At 35.9% G+C, this 24,803-nt stretch overlaps 1 protein-coding gene across 1 annotated transcript in view; it reads left to right on the top strand.

Moving 5' to 3' along the window:
• DIAPH2 (diaphanous related formin 2) overlaps nt 1-24,803 on the top strand; it is an 803,657-nt gene that overhangs the window by 612,957 nt on the left and 165,897 nt on the right. The gene's annotated exons all lie outside the window — the stretch shown is intronic.

Here is a 24,803-nt window from a genome sequence, read left to right as displayed (position 1 = left end):
TATCACCCTACACTGATCTCTCAGGATTTTTGATAACCAATGCAAGGTGATATGTTGTTGAAACAGTCTTTTTCTCCTCATTTATTTTATGTTATGTCCTGGATGAGGTAGTGGTGAGGGAATAAGAAAGCGAGATGAAAAGTGAAAAATTGGTGTGAGGAGTTGAACCTTAGCCCTTAATTTTTTGTTGGCACATATCCGTTGACAGTGAAGTAACATTTAACAGTCTTCCTGTTCTCCAAAAACCATTCCCTTTTTGGGGGGGACACACACACAGAACCTGTGTTTCTCAGCCTCCCATTACTATGGTCAGGACCATGTACAGCTGAGATTTGTAGAGGGAAATATAGACAGAAGTGTTTAACATTATTACTGGCATGGCAACAAAAAACTGTGTCTGTGGTCCTCCCTGATTTCTTATGCCTTGTGGGACTGAAGTTCAGATGACCACCACGGTCATCTGGAGAGCCATCAATGGGACCTGATTGCTATGATTTAAGAAAGGTAAAATTGATTGAAGAGGGTGGAAATCTTTCCACCCCTACCCCAGGAAATCTCCCCTTGTACTTTACATGACTGAGAAATAAACACCTGATCTGTTGGGGGAGGGGGGAAAAACAATTAACAGTCTTCCTTGGGGGCTCGAACATTTCAAGTCATAATAGATATTGACAGCACTATTATTACAATTTGAATAAAATAGAGAGAGGCATCTTGCTCTGCTATGAGCCCAAATACAAAATGCTAATAGTACATCCACATTGTATAAAGTAAGTTGTTTTCTTGCTTAGCAAAAATCACTGTATGTTATAGGTGAGTTGTTTGATTTGGGTTGGTTTGGTTTGGTTTTTGAAGAAGAGAGGGCAAAAGAAGAAAGTGATTGGTGTTAGGTATCTGCACACTGAAAATTTAAGAATGAAAAAGCATAGCCTTTGCCACCTGAGGGTTAGAGGATTTAAGAACAAAACAAAACAAAATCTGAAAAAGATACAAGGTAATATGATTAATATGGACCATCTATTACTGGAGATAATAAGAAAAATTGTAAGTAGTTTGTAATATTAACCATATGTCAAGCACTGTTCTAAGATTTTTGCCTGTTTTAAGTCAATCCTCACAATATCTCTATGAGGTAGATACTATTACTATCTCATTTTTCCCAGGAAACAAATAGAATTAAAGAGAAAAAAAAGTAATATTATATAAACAGCTGAGTTAAAATAGAATAGTATAACATAATTTAGTAAACAGATATTGTAATTAGGATCAAAAGAACTGGTCTTTACTGAAGGTCACTCATTTAGGAGGTAAGTACTGGAGCACAGCATGGCAACATGTATTTGTAGGGAGTTATTTAAAAGGTGAAGTCAATAGAAAAATGCTGAAAGTTAGCTCCCTTATGTGCATATGGAGTAGTGAAAGAAGAGGCTGGAAGAGGTAGTAGGGGACAGATTGTGAGTTTTCTTTTGTGCTCTGCTGAGGGTCTTACCCTGAAAGCTATGGGAAGCCTATGAATGTTTATAAACTGGAAAGTGCTGTACATACTTATATTTCTTAGGAAGATCATTTTGACAGAAGCAGAAAGAATGGATTGGAAGGGAAAAGGCTCAGGACAACAGATGATGGTGGCCTGAACTAATGCAGTGACAGTGGGATTAGAAAAGTGAGCAGTAAGATGCATGTTAGTCAGAATTCTCTTAAGAAACAGAACCAATAGGATATGTGTGTGTGTGTGTGTGTGTGTGTGTGTGTGTGTGTATAGATAGATAGAGAGAAATTTATTTTAAGGAATTGGCTCAAGTGATTATAGAGACTGGCAAGTTTAAAATCTAAAGAGTAGGATGGCAGGCTGGAGACCCAGGGGAAAGCCAATGTTGCAGTTCAAGTCTGAAAACCATCTGCTGCAGAATTCCCTTGTGCTCAGGGGAAATCAGTCTTTTTATTCTATTCAGGCCTTCAACTAATTGGATGAGGCCCACTCACATTATGGAGTGCAAACTGTATTACTAAAAGTCCATTGATTTAAATGTTAAGCTCATCCAAAAACACTGTCACAAAAACACCCAGAATAATATTTGACCAAATATCTGGACAATGTGGCCCAGCCAAGTTGACACATAAATTACCATCACAAGAGGGTATTAAAAGTTAGAACTGACAGACTCTGGTGTTTGATTAGATGTATGAATCTAGGGAGAGAGGCATTAAGGAAGGTGGTGCCCTGCATGGAGAAAGAAAATTCAGGAATAGAGCAGGCTTGGTCCTCAGGAGGGTTACAATGATTAGTATCCTTTTGATCATGATTAGTTTTTCAGATGCCTTGTAAAGACGGGAAATGTCTAAGAAGTCATTGCATATGTGAGTATGAAACTCAGGAAAGAGGTCTAAACTAGACATACAGACTTAGGGATCATTGATTTTTATTTAAATATTGAAGTTGTGGTGTACTAGTTTGCTAGGGCTACCATAACAAAATGTCCCACACTGGGTGGCTTAGAACAACACAAATATATTGTATCACAGTTCTGGAGGCTAGAAGTCCAAAATCAAGGTGTCAGCAGAGCCGTCCTCCTTTTGAAGACTCTAGGGCAGGATCTGTACCAGGCCTTTCTCCTACCTTCTGGTAGTTCCTTGGCTGTTGGCAGCATAACTTCAGTCTGCAAATGGCATTCTCCCTGTGTCCATGTCTGTTTTTTCATGTGGTAATTTTTTTTTTGTAAGGATACCAATCATATTGGAGTAGGGGTCCACCCTACTCCAATATGACCTCCTCTTAGTTATTATTATCTAAGATAAATATTGTAGAATGACCTTCTTAATTACACAATTCAACCTATAGCATATGGGTTTGAATGAGACCACCAGAGTAAAGTATAAATCAGAGGTTTTGAAACTTTTGATCTCAGATCCCATTTACACTTAAAAATTATTGAAACCCCCAAATACCTCTTATTTATATAGGTTGTTTATATTGACATTTACCATATTAGAATTAAAACTGAGACAATTTTAAAATTATTAATCAATTCAGTTAAAATAACAATAATAAACCTATTGCATGTTAAAATAAGTAACATTTTTTATGGAAAATAACTATATTTTCCAAAAAAAAATTAGAAGAGAAAAAATTAGTGTTACAAATCTCTTCAAAGTCTGACTTAATGCAAGACAACTTGATTCTCATACCTGCTTTTGCATTCAGTCTAACACAATATCATTTGTCATGTAACTGCTGGAAAACTCCACTATACACTCATGAAAGAATGAGAAAGAAAGAGGCCAAAAAAAAAAAAAAAGCGTCAGTATTATTATGAAAATAGTTTTGACCTTGGAGAGCCCCTGAAATGATCTTTAGGGTCCCCCCCCCCCCCCCCCCCGGAAGTCTTCAGCGCACACTTTGAGAATTTCTTTTGTGAATGATGAAAAGAGCAAGCAGTTAAAGATGGAGCCTATCCAGTTTTGTGCCAAGAACATAATCTCTCTTCCACAGCACACCAATTCCCACCCCCTCTAAGTATTTATCAATCTTTCACTATTTTCTTAAAAATATACCTATAACAGAAAAAAAAAAGTTAAGACACATTTTGATTGTGTCTACAGTCTATGTTTTCATTTGCTAAGATTTGCTTAACTACCTCTTCAAATGTCATTGAAGCCATAGGACAAATATCCAAACAAGCTTTGTGCATATACTTAGCTGGGTGATTTCAACATGAAAGACACATTTTTAAATAGGACTTATCTTTTATGTGTTATTACCATAGCTCTATTTACAGATCAAATAGTAAGCTGTACCATTAGTTTCTTGATTTGTAGCCTTTATATTGCAAACATTTTTTATTATTATTTATTGTAATATTACTTTACACTTGGAGTATACATGTGTTAGCGCTTGTAAATGTTGAAAAAAGAGATCCTTCCATAGGAAGTGTGTAGTCTTAGTTAACAAGATGAAAAGATACAGAAATGAGAGAAGAATAGAGTTGGGTGTCAAGATGGCGATCAGTGTTGATGAGTTTCTCAGTGTCTTATGAAAGATACTGCTGTTGACTAGATGGCAGGCAACTGTGGGCATTTTGAGAGCTGGGAGGAAGCATGGTGGAGATGCATCAAATGTGAATCCATGAGGTGTGAAAGCCTGTGGAAGATGTGAGTGAGATGTGGTCAAAAAGTGATTTATAGAACTTTAAATATGTCTGATTAGAACACTGTAATCTTCCTTTCCACTGGAAGAGAGATGATATAGAACATTTCATTGCCATTGTGAGGTATGTATAGAGTGTAGAGGTATTTTATGCTTGTGTGACTAGAGATACATACTGTTGGAACCAGAGATCTTACCCTATAACACAAGTATTAAAGAGTCCCATGGGGCCGGGCACGGTGGCTCACGCCTATAATCCTAGCTCTCTAGGAGGCCGAGGTGGGCGGATCGTTTGAGCTCAGGAGTTCGAGACCAGCTCTGAGCAAGAGTGAGACCCCATCTCTACTAAAAATAGAAAGAAATTATATGGACAGCTAAAAATATATATAGAAAAAATTAGCCGGGTATGGTGGTGCATGCCTGTAGTCCCAGCTACTCGGGAGGCTGAGACAGGAGGATCCCTTGAGCTCAGGAGTTTGAGGTTGCTGTGAGCTAGGCTGACGCCACGGCACTCACTCTAGCCTGGGCAACAGAGTGAGACTCTGTCTCAAAAAAAAAATAAATAAATAAATAAAGAGTCCCATGGGTAAAGTTAGTCAAACTGGAAATTACAAACAACTTTAAAAAGATATGTAGTCTTTCTGTCGTTTTTATTTCATATCAATTTAGCAAAATGGCAACCCCCCCTTTTTAAAACTATTAAGTAACAACAGTGAAGTATATTTATCTGGCATGCAAAATTATATACATTCATCAAGGAGAAATATTTTAGAATGCAATTATTCAGAAGAATAATAGGATAAAGCAAACACAAAAGATTATTTCTGTAATCTAGATGTGATCAACTGAGCTCAGAATTAAGTAAAGATATCATGAAAACCCAGCAGCCAGAGAATTATATCTTTCAGGTTAAATCCATAAAAACTACCACGTATCAAGGCTCCATTTTGAGAGAATTGGAGATGAGAAGGCAAAGGCCGTGATAAGAAACAACGGGTTGTTTTTTTTTTAATTGTAAAGGAGAAAATAGACATGATTATATATTAAAGAGACAGTCATTTTGTAAACATTAAGTGACATGACTAAAAAGTTATCAAAGCCTATGTGTTTTAAAAGTGGAGATCAGCCTTAGCTCTGCTGCCTAGTTTTATGACCTAGTTCTGTTCCTTTATCTCTTCATGCCTCAGTTACCTCATCTGTAATATAGGATAATGACATTTACCTCCCATAGTTTCAGTGAAGATTAAATGAGATAACTAAATACAGTACATACAGTACATAACACAGAGCCTAGAATATACTTGCCACTGCTCATTGAAGAATCTGGAAAAAGCTTAAAAGAAATAGTCCCCACCCTTAAGAAGTTTTCATTTTTGTCAGAGCGATGAAATAAAGCTGAACCCACAAAGAGTAAACTGTGTACTGATATACAATAAAGATTATTTGTTCTGTAGAACTAGCTAAAAGGGGAAATTAACGAGGTGTGGTAAAATGACAGAAGGTTTCATGGAGAAGACTAAATACAGTTTCAGGACATATCAGTCGAGCTACACCCTGAAGGATGAGTAACATTTGGCTGAGGAAAGATGAAACCATTCAAGTAAAAAGGAATAACATCAATAGTAGCACACATCAGCACATAAGGCAGCAAGTCTTATGTAGGATATGTTTAATAATACCAAAACAATTTAAGAGTATGGGTCCTAAGTTGAGGTCCTGGCTCCACAGATTACTAGCAATATAATCTCTTTCTGTGCCTCAGTTTCCCCATTTATAAAATGGAATAATGTTTGTACCTGCCTTGTTGTCATGGGGCCTAAATGAGAGACTGGTGTTATTTATACTCTAGTCTATTTATCAATTATATATTGATGTCTTTGGACCTTTTAACAGATAGTAGTCAAATGTTCAATTAGTATTTTCTGTTGTCATTTTAGAGGAGGGTTTGATTTGGAAAACTGTTGGAAAGGTAAGATGGAGCCACACTGTGAAGAGCCTTGAAACAGTCAGACAGGGGAGTTGTGCCATGATGAGGTAGGAGAACTAAGGTTATTATGGGAATTCGTTCAGGGATTACCGAGGAGTAAGCCAGAAGCACAAGAAAGGAGAGGTGACTACAAGGAGATTGTAGCCAGAAAAGAACAGTGAAAGGTGATGAAAAAGGAGTTAGCTCATACCTGATGCTCTCTTCAAAGAAGGAGTTTAAACCTGTGACAGTTTAAGAAGGTAGTAACAGGAAGGAAAAATGTCATAAAAGACATAGAAAAAGGCAGTGGAAGTTGCAAGCAACAGATTCACTGATGGGCAAGAGACTTCTTGTTTTAAAGAACAGCACAGTTTTACCAATAGATAATTATATATTGATGTCTTTTGGCATATTAGGTTATTTCATTCATCCCACCAACATTTATTGCACCATTTCCCAAATAATTATAATTAGAGCATGCACAGTAATACACAATTTATTTAAATGTAAAATTGAGAAAGCTAATTTAAATGCAGTAAAAAAATAGGCTAAATCAATAAATGTACTCTAAAATGTGTGCAATGGTATGCAAACTATGTAACCTTTGGTTATACTGGTATAGATGGTAATTAACTTCGGGACTACTAAAAAAAGATCAATTAATTCTATAGGTAGAGAATGAAAGCTTACCAAATATTTGTAAATAAATCTCTTCCTTTTCATGTTTCTGGAAGTCAAAAAATTAACTACAAGGACATGGAGGAAGCAATAGGAAAAAAATACATAAAAATGGATTTTTTTTGGACAGGCGCAGTGGCTCATGCCTGTAATCCTAGCACTCTGGGAGGCTGAGGCAGGAGTATTGCTTGAGGCCAGGAGTTCGAAACCAGCCTGAGCAAGAGCAAGACCCCATCTCCTGTCTCTACTAAAAATAGAAAAATTAGCTGGCCTTAAAGGCACATGCCTGTAGTCTCAGCTACTTGGGAGGCTGAGGCAGGAGGATCACTTGAGCCCAGGAGTTTGAGGTGGCGATGAGCTATGATGACACTACGGCACTCTAGCCAGGCAACTGAGGGAGACTCTGTCTCAAAAAAAAAGTTTTGAAATTACACACTACAAGTGTGATTCTAATGCAGATATTATTTAATCAGGAATAGTTTTGCTCCTCCTTATATAAAATTACATGGAAATTAGAATTGCCTATTTACTTCTAGTATGATGATAAAGAATGAGCTACCTTAGATTTGATGATAAATCAGTCTTTAGAGAGTAGATTAGCAAATTTTGTCAAATAAACCTAAACATTTAAACTCTATCTGTAGTGGTTGATATTAATAGCAATTTTGCTGTTCTCTGTTTTCCAAGTTTTAAAATAATTACATCTTATAAGTGAATAAATTTATTTCACATTATATAATTTTGTTCTGAATAGGTCAAAACTATGTTTTCTAATGTCATACCCCACACATTCTATTATAGTAACCAAAATTATCGATTAGAAAACCCCAAAATAATGGAATTGATCCAAGTAGTATCAAAGCACCCCAACAATATAAACTACTGAGACAATATAGGTACCACCATTCCAGCATAATTTACAAATGCTAATGAACAGGTCATAGATACTAATGCAAAGTTAAACAAGTTTATAAACTCGTGTTATAATGATTCTCTTCTAGGAGAGCATCATCGGCCTAGTAAAGCCCTATCTATGAAGAGAAAAAGAATATCTGGCTGATATTATGTTTATTAAATTACCTTGTTTCTTTCATTAACAAACAGTTTAAGAAATCTATGTTTATTCAAAATCAGAACTTTTTCTCTTTGTTCTCTAGGTTTGTTTTTTCAATGGAGATTTGGGATTCATTTTCCCAAATAAAATTATTCAGTATAATAAAGATTTACCCAGGTCTTTTGAGCACATTAAGGTATTTAGTATAAATTTAGGACTTTGTTATTTTAATGAAACATCTTTAGGTCCTTGTTAGGGCAACATCACACCAAGCTGCTGCCATTCATTCAATAAACATTTGTTGAATTTCTAAGTTCAAGCACTGGGTTAAGGCATTGAGATGCAAAGAAGGGGCGCTCCCATTGTAGCAATCATCAAATGATAAATCACACCCTGCTGGGTGAATCTGCTGACCCCCATGACATGTCCGTCAGTGGTTTAGCTTGCGGTTGAAATGAGTTCAACTCCTTTTCCTTTGGAGCCAGACAATCCCGAGTTCAAATCCTGATTCAGTCCCCTACACAGTGTATCCTTGGGCAATTCACCTAACCTCTCTGATCTTCAGCCTCCTCCCCTATAAGACAGGGACAAAAGTGGCATCTGTCTCATAGGATTTTCCTAAGAACTAAGTGAGAGGATACATGCTAATCTCTTAGCACTTGCCTGGCACATGGTTAGCACTTACTAAGTGTTAAATATTGTTACCCTTTAATAGTAATAGTTATTTTAGTGAATATATCAAGGAAAACTATCGGTGGCAGTAATCATTACAATAAAATCTTGGTTGACTAACTTAGGGGAAGAGGTGTTTTGATTAATGTGATTTTATAATTATATAGAAAGCCATTTTTGCATGAGTCTTTATCATCTGTTATCTTTCTGAACTCTATTAGTCCACAACCCTCCTCTCACCCTCCCAAACATTTTTCCCTGACCCTCCTCAGTATTTTTGGCTTTACATTTTACACAAGTGAAAATGTGCAGCATATGGTGCTTAAATATGATTTTGAACATATAGCCAGCACACAATATATATTTACTAGTAGATCATTAAGATTTCGCTATTGTCTCTGGGCCACTATTCGGGGCGTCTTTGATCAGTGTACACTAGTATCACATGTGCTTAATCTGTACTCTTTCCAGAATACACTCTAGACTAATTGAAGCTTCTAGTTATTTTTTTCCTGTAGCCTATTTGAGCCACGTATAACTAGTAATTTTTTTCTGACCTCATACTAAAATAATTACATTTCTGGCATCAGTGCTCTGGAAATAAGTGCTAAACTCTCATTCTATCTGCCTTAGCAGTAAAACAAATTTCTACATCTACTAAAAATATTCTTTTAAATGAGAGACAAAAATAAATATGTGAAACAAGATAGGTAATATACTTTAGATCTCATTAAGAGTGCTTACATTCTAAATGCAGAAACTCAGATTTGCAAAAACTGTAAGAGCTGTCTTCAGTGCGCTGAGCATTTAACAAGATTTCATCGATTCCTATGTAGAAGATGAGTAATGCTGGCAGTTACAAATTTGGCTTTTCTCTACAATATATGCTTGTTGCCATGTATGCGTTATGCAACTTTACTAGGCAGAAATCCATGAAGATATGGAAGCAGGCAGCAGAAAACAAGAAAATTTACTACATAAGAAGTGACCAAAACACATTGTAGGTGGCCTAACCACTTATTAGAAACATGCTTTGGTTCCATATTTTAATATTCTAATTCTTCTTATAGAATGAGTGTCAAATGAGTAACAGCTGTAATATACCAACATTGCAATTAATTTGACTCTGTTCTCAGTCAAATGCCCTTAGATTCATGTCAGTAATTACACCTAACAGATTCACAGAACCAACAAACTGCACTGAACCCAACTGAGTCTCTAATGACTTTTTTTTTAATTATATTTGTTCCACCCACATTGAATCCCTGAGCCCCTGGGCTGCTTCAGAATCAGGACAAAATCTATTATTACAGTAAATGTACAAAAGGATTATTGTGGATGAAAACCTTTCAGTGCTTTTTAATTTAATTCTACAAGTATTCATTGAGTGCCCACAGTGTGCTGAGCAGGGGTGACACACCCTGATCATTGTATTGTTGTCTGATAACTCAGCACCATTAACCTACTTAAGGGGTTATTAACATCAGCCTTTCTCCTCTCTCATGTGTGTCTCTTCTGTAAGAAATAATGGCTCATGCTGCATGTGGTCCCACGTGTGTATGTGTGTATGTGTACACTTACACAGGACTATATGCAGCATATAACATAGATTTCATATTTTTATATCATATATATAAAATGTTCCTTCTTCACTAATAGTCAATCCTCAGTCCTCATATACGCTCTTCGTCCATGAACAATCTATAAAGCATATATCTTGACTAGTTAGTGGGAATAAATGGAAAACAAAACATATCTTAGTTTAAAAAGCAGTTATGCCTTTGTTATAATGGCATTAGAGAAACATTAAAATCTAAACTTAGAATTCCTGCTTGTCATCTAAATCAACAATGGGTTTCATATGCTATTTCATAATAGCTCAGAAAATGATGGTATGATTCATTTGGGAATCAAAAATAATTATCCTTTTAAATATGCAGTTAACTATGGATAGCATAATACTTTTATTTGTTTGAACCAGTACTGGAATCTACTTTAAATGTACATTGTTTAAAAAAAAAAAAAAAAAAGTTCTCTCTTTGTCAGAGTAGATATCACAGAGCACTTGAATTTGATTTAGCCATTTCTATTTGCTGAGCCCAGGACAAGGTTGCCCAGGAATTATTTGGAGCATCATTAAACAGGATGTATGCTTATAGGTCTGGGAAGATACAGGCACAACCCTGCTGAGGATTGGACAGGGTCCAGGAGGTTCTTTTTAGACCTGTGTGGTTCTGTGGTGTAAAACAACTGCATTCTCAGAGTATGCTGGATTAGGCTGTGTTATAATCTGAAAATCATAATCTTGTTTTGTTTGGCTGTTTAGTTCCTCATTTTTATAATGTAATTGCTACCGCAATTTTTAAGCTAAAAATTTTATGCAGTTGAGTGTTTGAAGTTGAAGTTTTCCAAATGTTCTGTTGATCTCACCAATATCTATGCATTCTTGGTTGAGTCGCTACCTTGTCTGATTTTCTAGAACAGTATTTCTGTGAAAGGAAAATGTGTTCCCTCTAGTCCTCTTTTGTCAAAAACCCTTTGCACTTGCTTTCTTTTGCCAATTGAACCTTTTTTGAAATGCATCAGTAGGGAGAGCTTGCCTAGCCTTTGCTAGACAGGAGTAGCTGTAGGTGCATTTAAACAATCCAACTTGAAAAGGGGATTTCTGTCTTTTTATTTGAAAACAATTGAAAATGAAAAGTGTATGTCTCAGGACAGAGTGCTTAACCGACCTCGTTCTACTGAACTTCAGTGTGGTATATGAAACTGCCTCCCCTGTGTCTTCCCCAGTGTTTTAAAAAGATGCTTTACTTGTTCGAGGCAACTGGTTCTGAGTCAGAGCTCTATCCAGCATAACCAGAATCTATTATGTTGTTAAGTCTTGTTATATCATTCTTTGCATCTCTTTTTCTTCTCTCAGAGAGTCAATACAGCTTTGTTCTAAGGGTTATCTGATGTATTTTGAGGGGAAATCAAGATTGAGCGATAGTGATGGACTATGGTTACATTAAGCTTTAAATGTAACCACACTCCTTCCCCCGCAGAACATTCACATGCAGCCTGTACTTTTAAGTAATCCTGTAAGCTCCTGTGGCTAAAGCATGTTGAAAGTATCCATTTGCACTTGAGTAACCATGACAGTAGATGAAATCCCCAAAAGATACCTCTCTCCCCATGGGTGGAAATGGGTGTTAGAGATGAGGGGTTGGCAGGGCAGTTTTCAGCCTATACTCCCTATCCTCTCTCTCATTTTAAGTCCCTAGAGGAACAAAGTAAACATCTTCGGAAGAAAATGAATGGGGGTTCCCTTTTAAAATCACAGATAATTATAAGCTTAGGAAAAGATGTCATGTACCCTGAACTTTAGTAGTTAACACTTTTTCTGAAGGATGCGATTCTTTAAAGACAAAGGAACTGAGGACTAAATTGATGCTTACATGCCAAAGTAAAACCAGAAGGCTGTATTATCGAGGAGCCATCTCAAAACTTTACTCAGACAGTAGTATGTCTTAAAGAAAAAAATGTATTATTTAAATGGGAAACAGGACCATATGCCAGGATTTGTTTGTTTATGTTTTTGTTGTGTTTGTTGTCATGTGTTTCTGTTGTTGTTGGTTTTTGAGTGGGGAAATAAGAAGCTAGTTGTTTGTCTCACACATATGGTAGGGAACGGAAGCCTTTCTGTGGAAGTTAGCCATCTCTGAATCTCTGATATTCAAGGAATGCCAGGTGTCAGTTCACCAAGTATAAGTCCTTTGTTAGAAGCTTTTTTTTTTTTTTTTTTGGCCTGTAGACAGTTTCAGAAACTAGTTTCTGATTTCCATGTAATGCTTTTATATGATACTCATCCATAAAACCCTTTGGATTTTATGAGTTGATGATGCCTTTTTATCATTCCGCTGCACCTCTCTCCCCTCCTTCTTCGGGATTGTTACACTGTCGCACTCCTGATGCATTGCTTCCTGGTGGGTGACATCATGATTTGCGAGCAATCTGATATATAAATAAGGTGGTGAGAACTGCCTCAGCAATTCGCTTTCTATTTGAAAGGAATTAAACAGCCTCTTTCTGTTTTCTTACATTTCGTCTACTTTGTGTTCTCGCAATTATATTAGGCACTAGAGAAGAGCCTCTTTTTCTCTTTCATTCCATTTCTGAAAAACATTTGGTTGATTTCAAACCTTCTTAGAAGTGTAACGCCCCCATATATTATCATATGCCTCTCATGCTGTATATATTTTGGTCACCCCAGGATGTGGAGTTCAGCGATAGCTAATAACTAACTACTAATTTTCTAGGAGCAACCAAGGAATATAGATGCTTCAGGCACTATGTGTTTATTTTCACTGATATTAAAGGAGTGTTTACCTTAGAAGAGTGGTAAGAAAGAATGCATCAAACTTGGACCTTAATTCTTGACTGTGTAGTCATTGTATATTAGTGTTTTGTGTGCTTTGGTAGCTGTGGAAATATGTGTGAGATCAATGCAGCTTTACCTCAATATATTCAAAAGTGAATATGGATATGAATTTACTGGCTAAACTCATTAGTAAAAATGCCTTTTAAATATAGCAAAGGTTATAGTATATATAATGTATACATGCTATATGTAATATCCACATCTTGTTAGGTAGACTTTAGCAAATAGCTGTATCTGTTAACAATATAACTGACTTATGACTTGTTTTGTTTAAATTCCACTGAAGTATAAAGCTAGTTAGAAAGGCATATAGTATAGATGTCAGAGTCTTGCATTACCCAGCTTAGAACAAGACAATAGGATAATTATTTTCATTCAGTTAGTGTCCATTTATACTTACCCACATATTACTCTTCATTCTTTTTTTGCATTTCAGACCATCCATTTGGAATTAACTCTTTCTGCCTGAAATACATCTTTTAGAATTTCTGTTGGGTGACAGTGGCAAACTATTTGGGCTAAACCTCTTTAGGAACTTTCTGGACCAAAGTCAGACTCAAGCCTTGTTCTGCCCCACTCCCAAGGCATGGGAACTTTGCCCTTCTTAACCTCATAGAACCTTTCATTCCTATTGTTCCATGTCATCAAAATTATTCTTATGTGTTCTGACTTATTGCTTTAGCTGATTCTCTCCCATCCCTTAACTTACTTGGTTTCACTTTCTGATTTAGGGCCTTGCCCCTCGACCGAATCCAAACTTCACAGAACAAATCCCTTTATTAAAGAGATTTATTCTGAAAAATTTGGATTCAATCAAAAGGACACACTCAAGGATCCAGAAGGTCACATGTGGCCCCAAGGCCGCAAGTTCCACACCCCTGATCAGTCTCAGTTTCAGGTCATAACCTCCTGGCTTTCTCCCGGCTCACCCCAGCCCCACTCCTCCCACTCCAGCCCTGTCGCTGACAGGCCGATGCATTGCCATCCTTCAGCCTGAGTTTCTTCATTTGAAAAAACAATGCTGTTGTGCCTTGATACTGAAGCACCTTGGCAGGTGCCTCAGGAACCCTACTATTGTGGTCTAGTACTTAAGATTCTTGGCTTGGCATTCTGCAGCTTCAGCATAACCTGGGAATTTCTTAGAAATGCAAAATTTCCAGCTTCACTGTAGACCTACTGAATAAGAAACTTGGTGAGGATAGGAGGGCAGCAATCCATTTTTTAACAAGCTCTCTAGGTGATTCTGATGCACACTAAAGTTTAAGAACCCTGGAGTCTAATGACTCATCTTCTTATTTTACAAGTGTGGCAACTGAGACACAAACAGCACTTGCTCAAGGTCATAAAGCTAGTTTAGTGCTAAATAGTAGAGCCTATCTCAGCCCACTGCTCTTTCTACTATGCTACTCTATGTTACTTGTGCTTAAAATTGTTTTTAGTTAAGTATTTAAATTGAGTCATGACATTATTGTACATTTAAAAATGAAAGGCTTATCCTCCAAGATTATGCATTTCTATTATTTTTGAACCTTCTGCCAGTGACTGTATCAATCAGAATCAAGTAGCTTTCAATGACAAGGTGGGAGGATACCCTTGGCATTGGTCTCTTTACATGGAACTCAACAGTCTTTGTGTTGGCCAGTATGGCTTTGATTGATGTATAATATCATGTTTTTAAAAACTATATCATACCAAAGTAAACTCAACAACTGATTTACTAAGGAATGATTATTTGCATTCTGTATGCATGTGTATGTAGATGTATTTAATTCATAAAATGAATTACCAGGGGATTTCTTAAGTAGCAAAGACCCTGGTATATTAAAATAGAATTTTTTGGTAGTGGGAAGAAGGTAGATAATGAATTGTATAACTGTTCAGGACCATGTCAATTGAACAATTTTACCTAGTATAGTATTAGTACACTTATTCAATAATTATCCTTATTTCTGTATACTTTAATGGATTTTGTTCTCCCTTGATGGATGCTCTCATATATTCTTCAGATAGCAAATAAACATATGTAGGAGTTTCCATTTATTTTAGTCTGACATGTTTGCCCCAAATATCCTCATGGATCTGAACTTAGAGAAAGGAAATCCAAAGCTACTATTTCAATCTTTCTTGCTTTCAATTTTATTGTTAACAACCAAACATTTCTTTTCAGTGATAAGAAATTGGAGCTTTGAGACCATTTTCTTACTAAATTATGCTCGCATGGATTGAAAAAGTTAGTACGGCTTCTAAAGGAAGTGACTTAACCACTGGGAAATTCTCCCTTGAAATGAGTTTATAAATGCAAAAGAAAAGAAAATAGCATTAAGAAACTATCAGGAATAGTATGCACTGTATCATTTTGAAGACCCTGTAATCTTTTTCAAATGTTAATAAGAATCTTATGAAAAATAGGCCATCAAGATAGTTTATTATGTTACAGATGGATTTTGTTTTACCAGAACTGGCTACATAATCTGTGGGGCTCCATGAAAATGAAAATGTGAGGCCTCTTGTTCAAAGCTTATTAAGAATTCCAAGATGGCAGCAACAGAGCATTAAACCTAGCACGGAGCCCTGTGTGACGGTGTAAGTTGCACGGCCATGAAGCCTCTTTTACCTAAGTGATTCCATTAAGGAGAGAGTCAAAATTTACACCATTTTGTTCCTGGAACAAAATGAATGTTTTGACTTGAATAAAAGTGAGACTCTTTTAACAAGAAGCCACTTCTAAAAAAGGCTCTTTCTGCAAGTGACCTCTCTTATTTATTTCAAAACGTCTTTTTCTATCAATTCCAACCTGATCTTTGTAGCAAATAAAAAAGAGAGCTTTTCCCATGAGAACTTCTGTCAAGAAATAATCTTCTTCAACTCTCTTCTGATATATTAAGAAATAGTTCTCATCTCTCTTAAAGTAAGTTTGAACCTTTTTCTCTGATGAATACTTTAACATACTCTGAGCAAACAGCTTCGAATTTCTCACATATTTTGCCAACGAGATTCCCATTTCTCTTTTTTAATCCCTAGTGGCCTGAGGTATCATATCTGCAGATCGTTTACACCACATTCTCTATCAGTAATGTAATAGGACAGCATTTCATTTTGCAGCACATCTTTGGGTCTGTTTGCACTTGATGTGGAGTTCACTTTGAGTAATGTCAATCCTTTGAATTTGTGTTCTGTAATTTGGTTTTCATAAAACATTAAGATTCCCTCTAGGTTATCCAGTCCAGTTCTCTGCCTCTTCATATGCCTGCAAGTAAATCTGTAAGACAAATGGTTAAACAGCATGTTTCTAAGCATCCCAGGAGCAGAAAAGTGTAATAGCACAGATAATCCTTAAATAATGAGGAATGTCCAAGGAAACACCAACTGCACTTATATACCTCATAAGTTTCATTCTGCTTGAATGCAAGCATTATTTTCTTCTTTTTATTGTAATTATTTGATGTGTCTTATTCCTTTACTTCAGTCAAAGTGTTTTATTTCTAAACTTAACCTTAATTATATTCTTGTTGAGAAAATTGAAAGCAGACTTTTCTAACTAACATATTCCACTGTATAAAACTCCTGAAAACTTGATCCCATTTGTCAGCCCTCTCTGATACATAGACAGACCTCAGTTAATCATTGTTGTTGTTTACCTTTCTTTTTTCTGTAATGAAAAACTATTGAATTATTCAGTTTTTCTTAAAAGTTCAATGATTTTTATATTTCAGGTGCTCTTTAGTATTCAATATATGCACAGCAGGCTCAGAGTCTCTCTCACTGGTCCACTGGCTCTAATATTTATTAGAATAATTTTATTTACTGTATGTTTGTGTCATATTGGAAGTGTTAGAAGAAAAAATTGAATTTTGGATGTGAAAAGTCCTTTCTTCTTTTATCAAAAGGAAAAATGCATTCTCTGACATTAATAAAAGTCATGCTGACGTTCTCTTACAAGAAACTCACTAAAATGACAAAGAGCATGAAAAATGTATTTAGGTATTTGGTAGAACCGAGTTGGTTTGTTCTCCTATCTGATAAATTCTAATCACAAAAATGCAATTACAATTAATAAGAGTGCAAACGTGGCAGATATATTGATATTCTAGGTAATATTGAAGCAACTGTCATTATTTCATGTGTTTATGATGGGAAAAAAACAAATTTAACTCTTTTGCAAATATTACTGAATTTTCCTCTGAAAAACACTATAATGAGTGGATTTATTTATTCAGTTCTCAGTGAGGTACTGGTTGAATCAAGGTTTTGGAAAAATAAACATGTATTCTCTGTCTCTAAGTATATTAACTAATCTATAAAGGTTTGACATTCATTAGTGTTTGCTGAGGGAAAAAAAATGAGTTCCAGAGATTGTGTTTTGCTCAGTACCGCATAACTTACTTTCACAAGCCCTACTTAAGCTTTGATTTCTAAATATCTCCCCAGTGAAATCATACCTCAAAGATGTTTCATTAAAATGACAAGATAAGCTGCCTTGCATCCGTATGCTGGAGTGGGGGCAAGAGACAGAGTTCTAGGAGATACTGCAAAACTGTTCCTAAGCTTTAGGAAAAGAAATGCGAATTCTTGACTTCAGTGAAAAATTGGCACCACCTCCATTGTGAAGATAATAGCCAGAAAGGTGGGCAAACTGTGTGCCAAGCCTTATCTTGTCTTGATTTTGTTCTCATGGTTATATTGATGACTCATGCAGAATTAGAGCATGGAGGTTGGAGTTGTGGAATGTAGGAACTATGAGAAAGATTATGCTTTCCAAGTAATGCAATTTAGAAAATATTTTTAAATGCATATTTTCATTGTCATTATCTCCTGCATCATGCAGTCTTCCGCTTTTCTTTGTCTACCCCTTTTCTATTATATTTGCAAATATTTTCTCAGAGATTGGTACTACTTCAAATGGCTTCATTAAGTCTCTAAATATTAGTTCAAACCATATGAAATTGTTGCTATTTGACCATTTTTTACCTACAAAAATGGCAATCTTATATGGTTCAATCTAATAAAAAATACATAATTCCCAAACAGAAAGGTAATATCCTACCATTACTTAACTATTTTTTGTTGTGGATGAAACTCAAATTCTACCTTAGTTGGTCATTGACTGGCTGACATTTAGAATAATTTTCTTGAAGATTGTTGGCATTTAAAGAGAACTTGTAAATAGGAAAACCATCTCCCTGTGCATGTAGGGCCACCCTGAAAAACAGTCCTTAATGAAATAACCTGCTTAGTAGCCTGATCTCCTGTGGATATAGTCCTCCTGTTTCAATAGTATTTCTTCAGAGAAAATGCAGTATAGGTGGTTAATTTATCATTGTCTTTATTTTTGTTCCAAATGAATATGCTCTGGTCATTCTGTTGAATAGATCAAGAGATACTGTAATGTCTTATATTGAGCTGAATGTTGACAAGATTTCATCAGCTACCAGTTTCCAAATCATATCTGAAAAGTGGATGATTAATTCCATCCAGCACATGTTGATTCTTCCAGTTTTGACCCCGAGGTGGAAGTGACCTCTTCGTTACTTTACTCCCCAATTCAGGGTGCAGCTTAAAATAGCTTCCTCTATTGGGATGGGCAAGGAAATGGGTGAGGACCAATAAAGTGCTCTGTGAACCTTAAAACAAAATAGCTTCCTCTAGACTAAAGATTTCAGCAATGAATAGATTCTCTAAATATACTTTTCTTTCTTTGTTGAAGACAGTGCTAATGTGAGTGCTTAGTTACTAAAACAAATATAATGACGTTTTTAAAGCCTCACAAGGTTAGATAATTGCTTTAAAGAAATCACAGTACATTTTTTTCTTCCTTTTTCTGAAATAGAAAATCATAATCCTGTTGAAGACCCAGGCTTCCATATGTCATAAGAACATAAGTAGTGTATTCCTTTTAAAGGATGGGGATAAATTTCCCCTATACTAAAAATCACTAGCTGCCATAGAAGTGCTCGGTGAAAAATGGTCCTTATCATTTCTTTGTGGACTGCAATTTCCCCCTATTGATATAGGCTATAAATAGGAAATAAACAGTCTTGAATGAAATCAGATAGTATGCAAAGATTTCACTGATGAGTTTAGATGAGCAAATCAGAAAAAGAACAAAAAATTGCCTGGTCCTAAATCTTTGCCAAGGAGCCTTTAGTAACCTCCTCACTCTCTACCCTTTTGGCAAATACCACTTTTTAAGCCCATTTTTTGGAGAGTAACAGATATTTATTTTTGAAATTTTTTTTTTACTCATCTACAAGAGGAAAAATAATTAAGAATATTAAAAGTTATTGCTGTTCAGTAGACAAGCCAAATAAATATAGTCCTTAACATCTTTTATTTAATAAAACCAGCAGTTCCTCCGTTTATGACGTATTTATCTGAGGCAATTTATCAGCATATGGACTATTCTAAAATAAATTGCTTTTCTAAACAGTAGAGCCTTGACTCCTGCAAATACTTATCTATGCCCAAAGTCTAATGTAGAAGTAGGCTGGTCTATTGATTATTGTTCTAAGAGCAAAAAATCTATAATATTTTTCTTTCTGTTCTTCAGATATATTACATACCAAACAAGTAGAGGTTTTCAAAGACTATTTCATTTTTATTTAGTTTGACTGGCAAGGCTCTTTGTTAGCTAAGAATTTCCTTAATTTTCAAATTAGCTCACATAGAGGAAAAATACATAATATACCTATTCGTAGCACTGTGACCTTAGAAGGATGCCTTACAGTTCTGTTTTACATGCTACAGTCCATCAAGTAAGTGCCCAATAGTTATATATTGATAGTTTGAAATAGTTAATTAAAAACTATATTAGAAATTTGCTGAGAGTATGATTAAACAATGCTGATTAAGTGTATCTAAGTTCTCCCTACTTTCCTCTCCAGAGCCTACTGTTCGAGACATGGGTAAAACAAATTCGAAGGTGTGAATCTTTTCTAGTTAACTCCAAGCAAGAAGTTAAGTGACTACTTGCAAGCCTGTGTCTGACCACAGCTCTATCCACTTTAATAAAATATAGGAATATTTACAAGCAATAGTGATACAACAGTAACTAGATAGCAACATGGTTACTTCATAAAATAGTACATGATATAAAAATCATGGAAGTTTTTGAATCTAAAAAAAAATCAAAGAAATGCAAAAGTCAAGTAGACACATCATCTTAAAATAAAGCACTTATGAAGTTAAGCTCCAAGTAATGACAATCTTTAAATGCCAGTATTTTCTCTGGTTTTACCAGCTTTTAGCAGGTTATTTAAGCATAATTATCATCTGTGACTTTATTTTAAAAGAACCACATAATGTTCAGAAATTGACATAATTATCTCTCTGAGGTATTGGTGCCTAATTTTGTAATTCTATGCCATTTTCTCCTAACTGATCAACTCTCATGTAATTCAATGGCATCCATATTATTTGCTCAATAATCTGTAATTATAGACTTCCTCTAATGAAACACCCTATGCTTTATTGCCCTGTGTTCTCAGGAGCTCTGTGGTTTTCAATTTTTGAAAATTTAAAGTTGGAAAAGCTATTTTTTCCCAGATGAACGTTATAAATTAGTGAATAGGTTAATCAATGTTGCCTTAATTGTTTGAAACACCAAAAGGCAATACCACCTAATATACAATTATCATATTACTAATAATGTATCTTCTTTTTTAATTTAAAGGTTAAATTCAATTAAATAGTAGTAGCAGTATGTTAAATTTACTATGAGTATCTGCCTTAGGGAGTTATTTATTTATTTATTTTGAAATTAAATTTTTTTTCTATTGGAGACCAACTTTTTATTTAGTAAAGTATTTAATTAAGTTCTATCTGAATTTTAATTATTTAATAGACCAGGATATCATTAATATATATTTGTATAAATTATCTACCTGAGCTTAGATCATTTAAGTTTCCAAAGTATTCACTCTAGGACTTTGACCCCTTAAATAGATCTGGTGAGCTAAAGTATATTCATGTAATAGTCTTTCTAAACTCTATATCCATTTAAACTTGTAAGTGTAAAGTATCTGGGTTTTTTTTTTTTTTTTGGCTATTTTTTCAGAATTTACATTAATCTTTTATTTCCTAAATAGGCACACGAGAGAAGATGTATAGGTATGAACACTCAGGGTATGTATAAAATGATAAGGAGAAGTAGACTGGCAGGTATAGTTGGAGAATCCAAAGAAAAATTTGGGAGTAATTGATGAGATCATTGTAATTTGGATTTGATCTGATAAGCATTGAATCTTAGAAAAGGAGATAATATAATCTGATTAAAGTTATAATTCGATAATGGGAGAGACTAGAAAAAAACAGAGAATTACACAAGTTGATTCATGTGGTAGTAATCCAGGTTAAGGGATGAGTGATAAACTTGGGGAGGAAACTCGGATTCTGCGATATTTTGCCTGTGAAGAAGTAGTACAGCTTAGTCACTGAATTTGGAGATGAAGATAAAATATCAAAGATTCCAAACCTGAGGTATAATCAGAAATGAGGCAATTGGAATGAGAAGTTGTTAGGGATGTGGCTGGGTGGGAATTTATGGATGATTATGTCAGTCTTAACGTAGTGAGTCTGAGATGATGAGAAATCTTGTAAATAACATTATTTAGGGATAGCTGATAATTTGGGCCTCAAATGGGAATGAGAGTTAATGGGGGGATAAAGTTAAGGCATTGCCACCATAGAAGGGAACTATTAATAGAAGCCTTGAAACTGAGATAACTTCCCAGAATCTGAGAAAGCAAAGGCCACAGACTATCCAGTCACACTTTGGTATGCTTTCTAAATAATTATATTTTAGCAACTTGTTTCAGTTTTATCAGGAGACAACAGTGAGATTAACAGGAGGACAAACATATTAATATACTCTAGTTGATTAAGAAAGAATCCAACCATACTCAGAGTCAGACTGGCTCTCTCCTGATGCAGATTATTGAACTCCCCTTAGAAATTATTGAGAGATTTAGATCAAAGCTTGAAGGTAAATCCTTCCCTCTCCCATCTTGTTACATCAATATAAATGATGATATTGAGTTACGATAATGCATATCAGAAGTACATGCCTTCAGCTGCCATTCTAAGGCAAGTTGCAAGAGGCAGCTTCTTATGCATGCTTTGTACCATGTGACCCTCCACAGCTTTCACATTGGACAAGAGACTGACTCTTGACCCAAGGACAGCCATCTATAGGCTGGTCTATTTCATAAGAGATAGATTATAATACACACTTTTCCCAAATGGCTATTCTGTACTGGATGAATCAATTGGATTCTTTTTCTTGGAGAACTTGAACTCAAAGACACAAAGATGGAGAAATAGCTGGCAAAAGGCAGAAGAGAAAATTAAAACAGATACTAAGAGTGAATGTATATGAGTAGGTGAGAATGGATATCAAGATACTAAAATAATAACATGAGTGGGTCACTAGGACTGTTGTTGTGCCTAGAGGGGTAGAGTTGTAGTTATATCTTGAAGGATATTTCAGTTTTTTGTGAGGCCTGACTATGCAGTTGCTAAAACCTATTTCTTCTTCCTCCTTACTTCTGCGTACATCCTTACACTAAATCCTCATCTTTGTTTCTTGTAAGCCATCTAACATGTTAATCATGAGGGTTAGAACAGTAGCCAGTTAAGTAACAGAAATTCCTTTTTTTCCTTCTTTTGCCTCCCTGTCCCCTACCCACTAGAGGATCTAATTCCACCATGGGAAAGAAGAGGGAGGGAGAGTGAGTGGTGGAACACATTATGCCACTTGGATCCGAAGAACTAACCAGCAATAGAGGAGGGAAACATTTTGAAGCATATATAAAATTAATATTTAAAGTACAACCAGAAAATTATGGAATCTTCCCAAGATGTCAGTATGAGACATGAAAGGAAGATTTGACATTGTATGCATGTCTGGGAGCAATGGTGAAGAAAACCAAAAAACTATTTTAGGTTTATGTCTTCACTGAGGTAAGACTTCTCAGTAAACTAGTTGGTTATAAATGCCTTTTTTCCCAACTGCTTTAAGCAAAAAGATATAATATCATCATTTAAAAAAACAGGTATGATTGCTCCTCAATTTGAAATGGGTTGTTGTAATGAGGACACATAAGTTTACAGCAGTGTGCACTCTCTGGGCATTCAAAAAATGAGGTAGTCAGCCAAACGCTCACATAGTCACATACGTGACTTTTTGCACTTTAAAAATAAACAGTTAAGTTTTGGGGCAAAAAGTGGGATGAAGTTGTTACAGTAGTCCTTGCTTATCTGAGGGGAATACATCCAAAACCCCCAGTGGATGCCCGAATCATGGATAGTACCAAACCTGATATATACTGTTTTTTCCCCATACATGCATACTTATGATAAAGTCTAATTTATAAATTAGGCACAGAAAGAGATTAATGTTAACTAATAATAAAAGAGAACAATTACATAAAATAAGCGTTACTTAAACAAAAGCACCAGGATACCACAACAGTTAATCTGATTACTGAGACAGCTTCTAAGTGACTCACGGACAAGTAGCAGCATAATAGCTGGACAGAGGGATGATTCAGTCCCAGACTGGATGGAGCAGCATGGCATGAGATTTCATCGTGCTACTCAGGATGGTGTGCAATTTAAAATGTATGAACTGTGCAGCTGAGCATGGTGGTTCAAACCTGCAATGCTAACACTTTGGGAGGCCGAAGAGGGAGGATTGCTTGAGGCCAGGAATTCAAGACCAGCCTGAGCAATAATAGCAAGACCTCATCTCTACAAAAAATAGAAAAAAATTAGCCAGGTGTGGTGGCACACACCTGTAGTCCCAGCTACTCAGGAGCTGAGGCAGGAAGGTCATTTGAGCCCAGGAGTTCAAGGTTGCAGTGAGCTATGATGATGTCACTGTACACTAGCCCGGGCAACAACAGAGTAAGACCCTGTGTCAAAAAAAAAAAAAGAAGTTAAAATGGTAAATTTGTACCATCACATAGAGGATGAAGGTAGAAAAAGAAAAAAGAAAGGAAAAAAAGTATGAATTGTTTATTTCTGGAATTTTCTATAGAATATTTTCAGATCACAAGATTGACCACGGATAACTGAAACCAGGAAAGCAAAACTGTGCATAAGGGGGGACTACTGTATTGCCTTTCTGCAGTTGTGCAGGAAGTTGGCAGAGAATTGATTCATTCTAGAATCTGATAAGCAAAGGAAGAGCAGCACTAGGATTCAGAAGTTGATCACTGTCTACTTGTTCCCCACACTCCAATTATCAGCAATTAAGAGTACTAGTTCTCTCATTTACCACATTTCTAAACTTGGTGGTGGGCTGCCATTATTGCTCTTGTGTGTCAAATTTGTTACAACTGCCTGATTGCACTCTCATGAAGGCAGTTCTTGAAAAGTCACTTCTATCTCGCACTTGCCTTGTGCCTGTGGTAGGCACTGAGGAAGATACAAATATGCATTTGACCTGATGACGGTGCTCTGGAAGCCAAAATTATTCCTTTCCCTCCCCGCTTCCCCACTAGGCATGTGTTTGTGTGTCTTATGAAGATGGTTAGGCTTCTTGTGCGGTATCATATTCTGATGTGGCAGTCCAATTGAAGTCCACAGGTAAGAAGCTAGGTCTTTTGTAAAGAAGCTGAATTTCCCCAGTGTTAGTCAGTCAGAGGCAGGATCTCAGACAGGAAAGCAAAACTTGAAAAGCCCGGCTGTCACTGGCCTTTGAAAAACTCTCTTCTCTTTTTGTGACTATTCTTTTGGAACTGGACTTCAAGGACTCTTAAATGTAAATTTGTTGTTGAAACCACAAGGGAGTTTCGGTCTAGGTCTAGTTGCTTGTTGCACAAAAATCCAATTATTGACACAACAAGTGTTGCCAAGGAAGAAAGGAATT

This window comes from Eulemur rufifrons, chromosome 30 (assembly GCF_041146395.1).
Source record: "Eulemur rufifrons isolate Redbay chromosome 30, OSU_ERuf_1, whole genome shotgun sequence".
In the NCBI taxonomy this organism is placed as follows: domain Eukaryota; kingdom Metazoa; phylum Chordata; class Mammalia; order Primates; family Lemuridae; genus Eulemur; species Eulemur rufifrons.
The sequence above is the reverse complement of the archived record's forward strand: the minus strand, read 5'-3'. Positions and strand labels throughout refer to the sequence as shown.